Source organism: Sapajus apella, unplaced genomic scaffold, assembly GCF_009761245.1.
Source record: "Sapajus apella isolate SASKATOON/1434 unplaced genomic scaffold, GSC_monkey_1.0 scaffold42, whole genome shotgun sequence".
NCBI lineage: Eukaryota > Metazoa > Chordata > Mammalia > Primates > Cebidae > Sapajus > Sapajus apella.
In genome coordinates this window covers 12,532,745-12,546,926 of record NW_022436982.1, presented here as the reverse complement: position 1 = coordinate 12,546,926, position 14,182 = coordinate 12,532,745, and the positions used below count along the sequence as shown (strand labels likewise).

The following is a 14,182-nucleotide window of genomic DNA, read 5'->3' as shown; positions in this document are numbered from 1 at the left end:
GCTTTGTATACCTGAGTGCTCCAGTGTTGGTAAATATATGTTTACAATTGTTATATGCTCTTTCTGAAGGAATCCCTTTATCATTATATAATGACCTTCTTTCTCTCTTTTCACAGTTTTTGTCTTGCAATCCATTTTGTCTGATATAAGTGTAGCTTCTGCTTTTTTTTTTTTTTTTTTTTTTTTTTTGGTTCCCATAGGCATAGAATGTTTTTTCATCCCTTTATTTTCGGTCTATTTGTGTCTTTATAGGTGAAGTATATTTCTTGTAGGCAATGGATCATTGCATCTAGGGGTTTTTGTTTTGTTTTGTTTTGCTCTGTCACCCAGGCTGGAGTGCAGTGGCTCAGTCTAGCTCAGCTCACTAGAATCTCCACCTCTCAGGTTCAGACTGTTCTTATGAATCAGCCTATCAAGTTGCTGGGACCATGGGTATGTGCCACCACGTTCAGCTAATTTTTTGTATTTTTAGTAGAGATGGAGTTACGCCATGTTGGCCAGGCTGGTCTCAAACTCCTGGGCTCAAGTGATCCACCTGCCTTGGTCTCCCAAAGTGCTGGAATTATAGACATGAGCCACCACACACAGCTGCGTGTATTTTTTTGTTTGTTTTTTTAAAATACATTAAGCCACTCCATGTCTTTTGATTGGAGACTTTAGCACATTTACATTCAATGTTATTCTTTATGAGGACTTATTCCTGTCATTTTGTTATTTGTTTTCTGATTATTTGATAGTCCTCTCTTCCTTCCTTTCTTCATTTGTGTCTTCCTTTTTGTATAGGTGATTTTCTCTGGTGTGCGTTTTAACTTCTCCTTTTTATTTTATGTGTGTTTGTTGTATGTTTTAGATTTGAGATTACATTGAGGCTTGCAGGTAGTCTTTTAACCCATTATTTTAAACTGATAACACTGATTGCATAAACAAGCAAAAGAAAACAAAATCTCAAACTTCATCTCCCCACTTTTTAACTTTTTGTTGTTTCTATTTATATCTTATTGTATTGTCGATATCTTGAAAAGTCATTATAGTTATTATTTTTGATTGATTAATCTTTACCTCTTTCTACATAAGACATGAGTAGTTTACACAGCACAGTTGCAGTGTTATAATTTTCTGTGTTTTTCTTTGTACTTATTATGACCAGTGGCCACGTGCTGCTTTATTGATTTTTTTTTTTTTTACAGTAATTCACTGATGGTAATTCTCCATTTCCTGGTCTCTCTGCTGAGGGCACTGGTGATGCTTTGCTGTTGCCACTCCTGTTCCTGTGGTTGGAATATGCCTTGGAACTATAACCTGGAAAATAAGGAAATTAAGTGTTTAAGGCATCTGAAAAGGAACTCCTCTAAGTTATGCTAGAATGCCAGGACCCACTTCCAGTTTCCTGAGGAAAATGGAGATAACATCAACATCCCAAAGACGCAAACCACCTGTTTCTGCTATCAGATTTTCTAACATATCTTAACCAGTTTGGCACAGAAGACTACAGAGCTGCTTGGAGTAAGATCTTCCTGGTTAAGTTCCCTTCTAACTTTGACCACAAAATCAGAAACAACTGGAGCAAAAAGTGAAAACAGAAATTCTTCGAGCTTGCTCTATTTCTATATTGTTGTCCAAAAATTATTTCAAAGTATCGTTCTCTATATGAAGGACTGGGAAGTTGTCAGAAAGAAAATTGAAGTGTTCTTTTCCTTTCATTTAATAATGCCCATAGAAAAAGAAAACAGGACAGACTAATAATGAGTAATGAAACTGAATCAGTAATAAAAACCTCCCAACCAAAAAAAGCCCTGGACCAGATGGATTCACAGCTCAATTCTATGAGATGTACAAAGATCTGGTAGCAATTCTACTGAAACTATTCCAGAAAATTGAAGAAGGACTCCTCTGTAACTCATTCTATGAAACCAGTATCATCCTGATACCAAAATCTGACAAAGACAAAACAAAACAAAACATTATTTGGCTATTAAAGTAGAAATTATTATAATTGGATAATTCTTCTATCTACTTAGACAAAACAAACCTTTGCTGTCAGCATCTGAGGGCCATTGACACTTTTGATACTTGGAGACAGGGGTCAGGAGATGAGGGGGTCACCACTGAGAGTTAGAGTCCTTTACACAAACATTTGGGGGCAGAGGCAAAGACCCTGGAAGACTGATTATTTTGGCAACAAAGAAGCCTCTCTCTAGTAAACAGAGTTCCAAAGTCATCAGGATGTGTTGAGCCTCGCCTTAGGGAATGAGTCTAAAAGAGTTTCTGTTGAAGACATTTTGTCACATTGTAGGGGAGGGTGTTACTGGATGTGATAACTACCTTGGGAGTGAGGTGGTGCTAGGAAAATAAAATTATCTTGGAATTAGAATCTCCACACCCTTATGCACCTAAAAAGAAAAAGGATTCCTCTTGGTGTTATTGGCACAACCTAAGGAGTACTTAGACATTCAGTAAGAAAATGGCGAAAAATAGGGCAATGTCTATATTAATCCTGACCTTATAACCACAGTGAAGCATAGCCACATGGACACAAATGAAGTATTTTAGAAGGAAGGGAGAAGTTCAAGAAGGTTGTTAACTAATAGCCATCAACTTCTGCTGTGAATAAAACAGCAAACAGACCCAGTCCAAAAGAGCTTAATTGCCAGAGGTGGTCAGGTAAATCCCTAAACAAATATATAAACTCTTAGGGATGAAGGAGCCTGACTTCCTATGGAAAGTATAGAGGGTAAAAATGGAGCCTAGGATCAGGGTAAGTATGTTTTTCTAAAATAGAGAAAAGTAATATTGCTTCATATATATGGAAAAAAACATATGCTTGTATGTGAATATGTGTATATGAACATTTATATACATGCTTCTGACTTTAGGACAAAGATGTTTCTCATTTGATTTTTAAAATATTTATTTGGATTGGCACATCTGAAGTTTACTAGAAAAATTAAACTTCTATTGCAAAATTAATAGTTTAGATTGATGACATCTTCTTAGGCCATGGAAAATATATGGATGGAAACAAAAAAGGGAAGTTAAAGTAAAGAAGAATGCTTAGAAAATGCAAATAACATACTCTGTTTAAAAGCCATGTGTAGAAAGAAAGTCTTCAGATAACCTAGGATCCAAGGTTTATCCAGACTCCAAGCACCTCAGCCTGGCTTCCAGCATACTCATTTCCCAATGATCTTCCTCCTCCTTCTACTGGCAGCCCTGGTTCTGTGCAGCTGTAGCCCTGTTGGTTTTGTGGGCTGTGATCTGCTTCAAAACCATGGCCAGCTGCGCAGGAAGACCTTGGTGCTTCTGGGACAAATGAGGAGAATCTCCTCTTTCTTGTGTCTAAAGAACAGAAGTGACTTCATATCCCCCCAGGAGATGGTGAATGGCAACCAGTTGCAGAAGACCCAGGCCATGTCTGTCCTCCATGAGATGCTTCAGCAGATCTTCAACCTCTTCCACACACAGCACTCCTCTGCTGTCTGGAACATGACCTTTTGGATTAGCACCACACTGGACTTCATCAGCAGCTGGAATACCTGAAGAGCTGCTTAGTGCAGGCGATAGAAGAGGGAGACTCAGCAGGAATGATTGAAGGCTCTACACTGGCCTTGAGTAGGCACTTCTAGGAATCCATCTCTACTTGAAAGAGAAGAAATACAGCAATTGCCCCTGGGAAATTGTCAGTGTGAAATCATGAGATCCTTCTCTTCATCAACAGACTTTCAAGAAAGATTGAGAAGTAAAGATGGGGACCTGAAATGATTTTCATTGACTAAGATTGCACTAATTTTCATTGACTGATAGGCAAATGCCATATTGCACTTCCCCATGTATCATGGTCATTTACAAAGGCTTTTATTTCAACTTTAGTCACTGAAATTATTGAATTAATTCAGCAAACACTTTGGTACCATGTTAATTTCCTAAGAGATGACTGCCCTGATGTTACTTATTGTTTGTTGATTTATTTATCCATTTATGTTTATTATTCATTCTTATATTTGTAATGGTTAGATGTTTTACATGCAACATGTTCACCTGGTTGTTGTGTTAATATTTTAAAAGCATTCATTTTTTTTATTTTATCGAATTTTGTTTTATTATATTCTTACTTAAAATCTTAAGTTTATTTAGAAAACTAAATCAAATCCCTGGTTTTCTAAAAAACTGAAAAATGGATGGTAAGATTTACCTACTCATTCATTCCTTCTATTCATGTCGTATGTACAAATTGAATATTACAGAGGCAGATTGTGGAATTTCCTTCAAGAAATACAGATGAATAAAGTTAACACAGTTCATTGTGTGTTAAAGGTTCCCTTCTCATAGAGAAATTGACATAAAAGTAGTTTAAATATTTATCAACTTTTGATTATATTAAATGTTACAAAGAGATGTGAAAGAAAATGAGGTTCTCCTACCAGAAGCTTTAGGTACAAGTGATGGTAGGAAGAAAATAAAATACTAGATGCCCTTCCTAATAAAATATTAGATGTCCTTCCTAAGGAGGCTGGGAGACATGAAAGTGCAGAAGTTTTATTGGCAGTTGGGAATATCGGTCTAGAATGAACAACAAAGGTCATGGGCTTTCTTTAGGTATTAATTTGGGAATTTCATCACATATCCCAGAGCATGGAAATGGATGTGGTCACCTATAAGTAATGGGAACAATTAGAAAATGACCTAAACTTTGTTCTGCAGACCTTCAATAGTCAAAGGTAGGGCAGAAAAGGAGATTTTGCAAATGGCACTGAGGTGTAGTGGCTAGTGCTGTTAGAAGGAGAAACAGGGAAGAATAGGGAAAATGCCCATCATTTTCTCTTGTCAGAAAATGCCTGTCAAAAGCTGGAATTCTGAAAGGAGATGTGGAACATATGGAAAACATTCAGTCCTTGTTAGAGTAATTGATTTATATTGAATCGGCAAGCAGTGCCGGGTGTAAATATCTGAGAGAGGAAGTCCTCTCCTAGAGAGAAGAGGGAAAGGCACATGATATGCATTGGCCGGTCCTGGCACCTGGAACACTTCCTCCCATCCCTGTTGAGTCCTGCTTCACTGAATCCATTCACTCCTTTATGACGGGCTCTTTGCTGCTTCTGCCTTACTGCACAGTCACACAGATGCTTCTGGTCTGTTTGATTTCTGGCTTGGAGGTTTCTATTAAGAGTGCAAAGCCACAGGAAGAAGACAGCAAAGTTAAATGGAGGTCTAAAGTTTTCAAAACAGCTGTAAGCAAGTTTGTGCCTGTATGTTTCCTGATGAATATTTTGATGACCTCAGGGAATTCCCCTGTTACAATGATGTAACAGGAGCTGAAAGCAAAAGGAAACAGCTGCATTCCGCATTCCGTTTCCTATGTGGGCTAGTGAAACACTGCTGCGGGAAGTGAGCCCCTTCTGGCCATATATAGAAGCGCAGATACCACATCTGTAGAGGGAAGGCTTTTCTCCTCTATGCACAAGTCCTATCCCTTCCTGGGGATTCACCTCCAAAAGATACAGGCACTTTCTTGGCAAGAATTGAACTAATACTCGAATAATATTGGCTTATATCTTTACAAAACGCACAATTCTCCAGCTCCAGATAGGGCCTGGCCTCTTTGGGCAATGGGCTTTTATAGAGAAGAAAGGGATTAAAACGCACTTCCTGCTTCCAACCTGTTGTGCAGGTCACAACCTCCTAGCTAACATTTCTTACCCACCCTATGAAGTGGAGATGGAAAAACTCAGTATGGAAGTGCAGTGGTAGGTTAAGTCAGCTGGAAATCTTATAGTTGATAGTGTGTGAAATGCCTTTGTCAACAGTAAATTTCCAGTTTCACGGGTTCATTAAGAATATCAGATAATAATGTCTGCCTATATAATTTGAAAATATATTCATCAACACATTAGGCAAATAGAGAGCTCTGATGTATTTTAAGAAATGTTAGAGAATTATGTATTGCCAACTGACAGTCAGAGGCTTTTTCATGGAAGCATATGGATGTTGGTAGAATTTGGGAGATGTTACTCTAACCTGCATAATTTTGTATTTGAGATCATTAACAAGGAGGTTTGTGTGCATGTGTGTGTGTATGTGTGTGTGTGCATTAACAAGAAGATTTGTGTGTGTGTGGGTGTGTGTGTGGATATACATTGAGGCATTGGGAAGGGACATCAATTTGGGAGGGTTTCTTGAATCGTTTCAGATTTCCTAGCCAATGCTTTAGTGTGCTTCCCTACAAATTGGGGGAAAGGGGCTTAGTAATATTTTAATAGATTTTTGTCATTTCTCCTTTCTCCGCTACTGCTTCTGGGTGGATCAGGTTAGGAGCAATTAGGCTTGGCAATTATTGAATCTCTCTTTGTTTCTTTCTTAAATTGGCTAACATTTCAATTATTTATAATCCTGTCTATTCATGGGATGCTGTAGAAGATTAGGTATTGTATTATACATATACACACAGACTTATAGACACAAGCATGCATATAACTTATACATAATGTATAGTTTTACTTATTTTTGTTCACGTTATTACATTGTTATTTTTAGTGTATAAGGATTATCCTAGCTAACTCTGTGCTGTCACTTTGCCCTGAAAATGTCTGTAGCCATGTCAAGAGTTTTTGACTTTATGCATAGTTAACTCTAGAACAATGCAAAAGTTAAAGGTTGACCCACCTCAAAGTAAAAAATCTGCATATAACTTTTAACTTTCTGAAAACTTAACTACTAAGTTAGTTAACTGCTTAACTTAGTCTACTGTCAACTGAAAACCTTATCAATAACAGTCAATTAACACATATTTTGTATGTTATGTGTATTGTATATTCTCACAATAAAGCAAGCTAGAGAAAAGAAAATGTTATTAAGGAGATCATAAGAAAGAGAAAAATATATTTATCATTCATTAAGTGGAAATGGATCATTGTCAAGGTCATCATTACATTAAGCTGAGAAGGAGGAGGAAGAAAGAGAGGGGTGGGTCTTGCTGTCTCAAGAGGTGGAAGAAGTGAAAGAAAATCCACTTATAAGTGGGCCTTAGTAGTTTAAACCTGTTGTTCAAGGGTCAACTCTATATTCAAAATAATTGGAGAACCAAGGAGGTGCTGGTAGCAGTAGAGCTGGAGATAAGAGTTGATCCGCTGCAGCACTGAGCCACTCACCCACTCTACCTAAGTCTCTCTCAGCCTCTGACCGCTAGCTGCTGAAGGTGCATTGTCACTTGGGAAGAGGATTAGGAGAGACTCGGGTCTCAACTATGTTGGTCACAAATGTCTTTGGGGAATCATAGTGTAGTGTCAGCAGGAAGCAGCTGAATTTGAAGGCAGATACACATTGATCCTGCCTGCCTGCCAACACCTGCCTTTAAGTCGACAAGTCTCCATAGACGACCAGCCAAGCACAGAAATGCAGTAATAGAGGGATCTGCAGTACCAGCGCTGCCCACACATCTATACTTCACAAGCCAGTAAAGAAATCCAGTAGCTCATTGTGGATTTGTTTAGGTGTGTTGACAGTCTGATTCCTCTAGGAGGAGACTGCACCAGTCATATGATGCTCATTTGCTTAATAAACGAAAGTGAGCATCAAGAACTGTGAAGTTCCTAGAGCCAGCAGCAGCTTAAAAACATGGAATGTAAGAAACTCAGCAGAATTTGATATTCTGGGCTCTTGAATTCACAAATTGAGTTTATCAAATTTGTTAAAAATCACAACTGCATTGTTTAGCATACAATTATTTTGACAGTTAAGTTCACCCAAATATCGATATTGTATAAAATTGTGTACCTGCAATAGATGCCATTACCCCCTCCTCCAAAGTTGTGTGGGCTGTTAGGACAGATCAAGTACCCACAGGTCACCCTAGTGGAATCCCCTATTTACAGAGAACCTCTGCTCTGCTCACCCAGTGCTTCACTCCTCCCCCTAATTCTCCTCTAGTCATCCTAGAAATTACATTATAAACAAATTTTCTATCACCAGCACTAGTGCAGTCCAGGCTACCTCAAGGAGTCTGGGAGTTTGGAGTGCATCTAAACATTACATCCAGAAACAAACAGTGATTTTCACACTAGTTTAGCATCCCCCACCTGCAGAGTGTTGAGACGGGCCGACTGGAGAGAGGAGACTACAACTCCTAGCCCTCCTGGCCTCAAGTTCTGCTTGTTTTGTGGAAAGGAGAAAAAAATAATGGTTCTGCCCCTGCTCAAATTTGACTTTGTTTCTTGCCAGCTGTACCTTCAGGCAAATTTCTTCTCCTACGTGAACTTCATGCTCCCTACAACGTTCTGAGGCACAATTTAGAAGGTATGAATGCTAATAGTAAGTGTAAAACCACTGCAAAGTGCTCTGCGGACATTAGGGGTTATTGTTCAACACATCTAATTGTATTGAACTGGACTCCTTTTTCAGCTTGCCGTTATTTGTCATAGGATTGTTTGTGTAATTCTGTAGCCACAGTTTATAGGCTGGATCCCAGCTCTGACCTTGTAAAATAGTCTAAATGTGTGCTCCCTAGGTTTCTCATCTTAAATATGGGGACAATTATAGTATTTTGCCATAGAATTATTGTAAGTCTTCAATGAGTGAATACACAAAAAAGGCATCAAAGTATGCCTACCAAAAATAACTACAACTGTTAGAAGTCAGAGTAGCTACCCTCAGAGAAGGAATAGGAAAGCTGGTTTTAAGTAGTGATGAGAAGGCAACACTCAGAAGGCTTCTAGGTCCTGAGCAAAATCTTTTATTTATTTTTACCACAGGTGTTAGTTTCCTAGTGCAGTCAGTATATGAACATTCATTGTGCTATATGCCTAAGATACTTGCAATTTCTGTGTGTTGTACTTTTTTCTTTTTTTAGATGGCATCTCACTCTGTTGTCCTGGTGGGAGTGCAGTGGCATGATCATAATTCATTGCAGTCTCAAACTCCTGGCCTCAAGCAATCCTCCTGCCTCTTGCCTCAGCCTGCTGATTAGCTGGGGTTACAGGCACACGATAGCACATCTGGCTTTGTTATTTTCATATTAAAAAAAGCCACCATATATGTAATTTTATATATATATATATTTGTCTGCTATGGCTGTGTCCCGTTTGGCCCTCTAAAAAGTTGTTCATGCTTGACCAAGGACAACATTCATTTTTGAAAATCTATTCCATTATGGCTAAATGTTATCAAAAAACCGGTTTTGTAAAAATGTTCTAATGAAGAGTTGATTCATTGTGACATCCTCTTTTATTCCAAAGGATAAAGTTGTTTCCATGCATACATTTTAACCGTAATACAACATAATCAAATATTAGCACCTCAAAAATATATTCAAAGATTTGTAAAACTAAAACAAAACTTGTGATCATGAAGATTTGGTGTTTCATCATGTCGTTTCCTAAAATAGAAAATTTATAAAATTTCAGTCTCATAATTTACTAGATGATGTTTGACAGAAGCAATGAAATCAGAGAAACAAAAATGTTAGAAAATTTTTGCAAGTTATTTTCAATATTGTTTTATTTCATGCAAAAAATAATTCACCTCTTAGTCTCAGAGCATTAGAAGCTCAAACTCTGAAATAGTCTCAATTTTAGTTGAGCTTTTTAGTTATTATAATATTGGTATAGCTACTCAGATAAGTAATAATACAAAAGATTCTGAGTATTTTTTGTTAATACAGTCCAAAATGAGTCATAATGTTATAGGTTATCATGTTAGATATGAACCACTATTGAGAAAGAATACACAAACAAAATATTTTTTGATTATACAATATATAGAGCCAATTATGTTCACATCAAGAATGATGTTAACAATTGCTTTATTGGCATTTTTAAAATAAAAGAAAAATTTCGATATATCTAGTTTGTGAAATTTTTAAACTAGAAAATGATCTGAACATAAAAATGACGCTAGCCAAGTATATGATAATGAGGCAATGGTGGCAGGTATAAACTAAGGCATAAAGCCATTATTTCCCAGCCAAATGATTATGTCACATTTGTGCCTTACTCAGCTCAAAATCTTATGTAAAATTTTGTATTTGTGAATTAAGATAACCTTTTAAAAGTATTGTACAAAGAGTATATATACATTTTTGAATTCAACTAGCAGATGAGCAATTATCATGTCTGTATTAAGCACTACATTTAAAACATTTAAGGATATCTAGGAACATAAAAATCAAAATCAATTTATTGGCACATAAGATATGTATTAAATAGTAAATGGTATCAAATGCAAACCTACATTATGCTGAAATGGAAAGCATCTTAATGCAAACAGATTACACATTTTTATGCAATTTATCTACTTGAGATGACATTTTGAACCAAGTGGAAAACGTTAAATTCTCCAATGAAAACCATGATTATACAGCATGTAAAGCTGAATGCTTCATAGAAAGCCCTTGCTTAAAATAAATGAGATAAAAAAGTTCCTATAAGGTGAAATTAATGAAGATAGTTATTGGTTCATGAGATATTACCAAACATGGTAATGCTCTTAATTAAAAATGAGATAAGCAGAAAAGTAACTTTGAAAGTATCCTGATGTTTGCCTACATTAAAATCAGAAACTTACCGAAAAAAAATAAGTCTGGTTTTGGCCCAATATTTAAACTTAATGTGTTTTAATAGTTTTTAGTTTTCAAGTGTTTTCAACTGTTTTGTTGTAGGAAAAACCATTAAAACTTAATAAAATCACCTACATAGGGGCACACATTTTCCTTTTCCCCGGAGTGCCCCTGTCCACTGAAAGGTGGACAGCGCTTTGCAGACTCCCGTCCCGAGTGTTCATGACTTGCCCCTTCCTCTGAATTCGGGTTTTTCTCTGCTGGAACGGCCCCGAATCTGTAACACAGACTACTGCACGATCTGATTTTGAGCCGTCAGTTCGTTCCCTCAATACACCGGCACATCGGTAAAACGGTGTAGCTAAAATGTTCCATAAGAAAAATATCTCGGGGCAGGCGGCGGTAGCGCTGCTTGTCTGTAGTCAGAGCGGTGAAAGGCGGCGTTTACTTGCTGCTGACGCGGCCCGCGGACCCTACGCCCGAGGCCTCCCGGCCTCGACTCTGCGGACCCGGAGCGCTGGTCTCCTTGCGGAAGCGGCGCCCGCGAGTCAGGGTCGCTAGTGGGTCTCTTGCCCCTGGTCTGGCGTCCTCTGCCGGCTGTGAGGAGCAGCAAAGGGAGCTTTGTGCGCTGTTGGCAGTGGTTGCGCGCTCAGTGTCACTGCTGTCCTGGTGATTGAAATTCTCCGCGTCCTGATCTATGCTGATGGCAATCATCACCTGCTCCACTCTGTCCTTCACGTTTCACTCATCAGTATATGTCATTTTCTAGTTTCCCAATCATTTTCTATAATCATGTAAATTGGAAGCATAAGTACCCTCTCTTTTCAACCCACAAAGCCACTAGCTCTGTTTTCTACAGGAGTCACTGAAATAATTGTAAGAAACTCACTCTCTGGTCCAGAGGCTGTAAGTCTCACAGATCGTGTTTCCCACGAACCTTGTGAACTTATGGTGAGAATTAACTGAGCAATGTATATGAGCCACCTGGGTGGTTATTTTATACCAGTAATTATTAGAATTGTTTATTTTGTTGATCACATTTCAGATTCTCAAAATAACTACCAAATGTTAATTTTATTTTGCCAACTACATAAAATAGTCAAGATATTTTCTTGTCATTTTGTGAACACATCTACACATTTGTAGGTGAGGCACAAATTGGTGAAAATATTGGATAATTCTCAAATTTCACAAATTGGTGAAAATATTGGATAATTCCCAAATTTCTCAATTTGAGAATTGTAGGAGACCATAAAAAAAAATCAGTGTATTATAAGTAAAGTGTAGGGCTTTCTAGAAAATATGTGATGGTTCAGTACATGCAATTTCCACAGGCATGTAATGCTGTGGCTGAGGAGGTGGAGTTTGAAGTCTGACAAAGGTTTTGAAACCTAGATTTGCCTTTTATTTACTAGATTGTTTTAGTTACATACACTCCATTAGCATGTGGTTTTTTTTGGTAAATGAGATTATGGTGGGGGATTAAATAAATCCTTCAGAAAGGGGAAAATAATTTGTAGTTGCTATCACCATCATCATCATTTTTGATAAAGACTAAACGCAGCCTGTGTGATTTGTCTGTCAGGTTCTTGGTGGTCATGATCAGAGCAACACTGAAATATTTAATTAGTAATCAGTTCAAGATTAATGTGCCATAAGAAAATAAAGGCAGCATCAAGGAATGTGTTCTCTATCCTCAAACAAATGTAAAGAATAAAGACTATTTGAATGTTTATTCAAATAACCATGATAACCTGAGATCTCTTCATCATTACATCATTCTCATAGCACCTGTGATACATTAGATTGTGACCCAATATTTCAAGTATAAATCATATAGGACTTGATAAAATTATCAAGTATAATTATTAACACTTTCTCTAAAAGAGGATCTAATATCTGTACTCAGAGATAAAATCACAGACATTGAATCAAGGAGAGGAGGAAAATGATGGCCTCATTTTGGCCCCATTTAAGAAAGGCACAAGGGCATAAATGAGAGAAAGAAATTCACAAGAAGTAGGAGGAGCCTACAAGAAAGAATATGCAGTTGTTTGGGGGGAAAAAAAGGCATTTGCTTAGAAGGAGCTACCATGATAAGAATGATTCATGGAGTGAATGGTTAAAGAGCATTTAATTTTTATGTCTGTTTGCTTGTTTCTAAAGCATCCCAATAGTTCAATGAGCATCAACATCTTTTTAATATCTCTGTTTACTCAACTAGTTTTACTTTCAACTAGAGTCTACTAATGCCACCAAATAAATATCTTCCAAACCTATGATCTCTCTCTTTTCGTATAAATAACTATGTCCTGATGGGTTTACTTGACTCATTCCTACTATAAGGTACACATTCAAACTTCTACCCAGTTTTCAAAGGGCATCTGGAAGAGTACTTTTAATACATGTTTGGTTACATCAATGCACTGCTTGAAACATTTCAATGTTTCCAACGATAATTTCTGTGAATTACAATCCCCTAATTTCTTGCAAAGATTTTTGTATAATGTAACCTCTACTTCCTACTCCAACTTCTGCTCTCCTGTCTCCTTCTGTGCCTGCCTCTCCTCCACCTCTGTGTACTTAAATCTTCTTTCAGTCCCTTGTTCGTACATCATCCCTCTGGCCACCAGTTGGAGTAGGAAGTAGAGGTTATATTATAAAAGCTTTCATATCTGCCGCTCCCTGTTTCTGACACTTTGACTACCATGCCTTTACTTAGCTAGTTCCCACAGATCCTTGAGATGCCAGCTTAGCAGTCACTAATTCTGGAAGCTTTCCCAGTCCCACACAAGTCCTACATGCTCCTAGAATCCTATGCTTTCCCTATCACAGCCATTAGCATTACTTTCATTGAATGTTCACTTGCCCACTAGACTAGAAGCTCTGTCATTTTCTGGAAGCAGGAAATATGTCTACTTTTTTCATTGTGCCTGGCACATTTCATCGTGTCAGCAAATAGAAAGTATATTCACTACTTGTTGAAGTTTCAAGATAAATTATTCCATATTTTAGTTTCTAGTTCATGCAACTGCTAAAATTGAATCAACAACCATTGGACATAACTTTTGCAAGAAACATAAGTAAAACTGAATTAGTTCCAGCTATAAAATCTGCTGAAGTGTTTTGTGCATCTTTTTCATAGCCCTAGAAAGGGTTCCTACTGATTACTTACCCTATAAGATGGGTCATCTTTGCCAGAGTGCTCCGCTACAGAAATAACACAGTTGTTTTATTTACCAATATATTCACTAAATAAGTACATTACTTGATATAGATATACTCAAAATATTTTATGAAGCAATGAAATAAATAAAACCAATTATGTTCTTTTTGAAATTGAAGGCAGATTCAAGGATTAAGAACACTTTGTGTCTTTTCAAGAGGTTAAGACCCAATATTAATAGTTAAGATTTAACTTCCTCCTATCCTCCACAAGCAAAAGAAACCAGAAGGCAAAACTGACCATATTTATAAAGAATAAAATTTGAAGACAAGTATCATGAGATACATTGTAATTGTTACAAACTAAAAATGTAATTTCCTTATATTCAGAAGTACTGTACAATTTCTTCTTATTGAAAAAGTCTAACAAAAATGAGTCAATACATTTTATTACAGAAGCAGAAGAAAAGTCTT

At 37.2% G+C, this 14,182-nt stretch overlaps 1 long non-coding RNA gene and 1 pseudogene across 1 annotated transcript; one reads left to right on the top strand and one right to left on the bottom strand.

The window, feature by feature from the left end:
• Positions 1-1,001: 1,001 nt before the first annotated feature.
• LOC116566080 lies at positions 1,002-3,911 on the top strand (annotated as a pseudogene).
• Positions 3,912-9,716: 5,805 nt separating this feature from the next.
• On the bottom strand, positions 9,717-11,402 carry LOC116566085. Its single transcript, XR_004275722.1, has one exon. It is a non-coding gene; the product is annotated as an uncharacterized LOC116566085 (long non-coding RNA).
• Between the last annotated feature and the right edge of the window lie 2,780 nt (positions 11,403-14,182).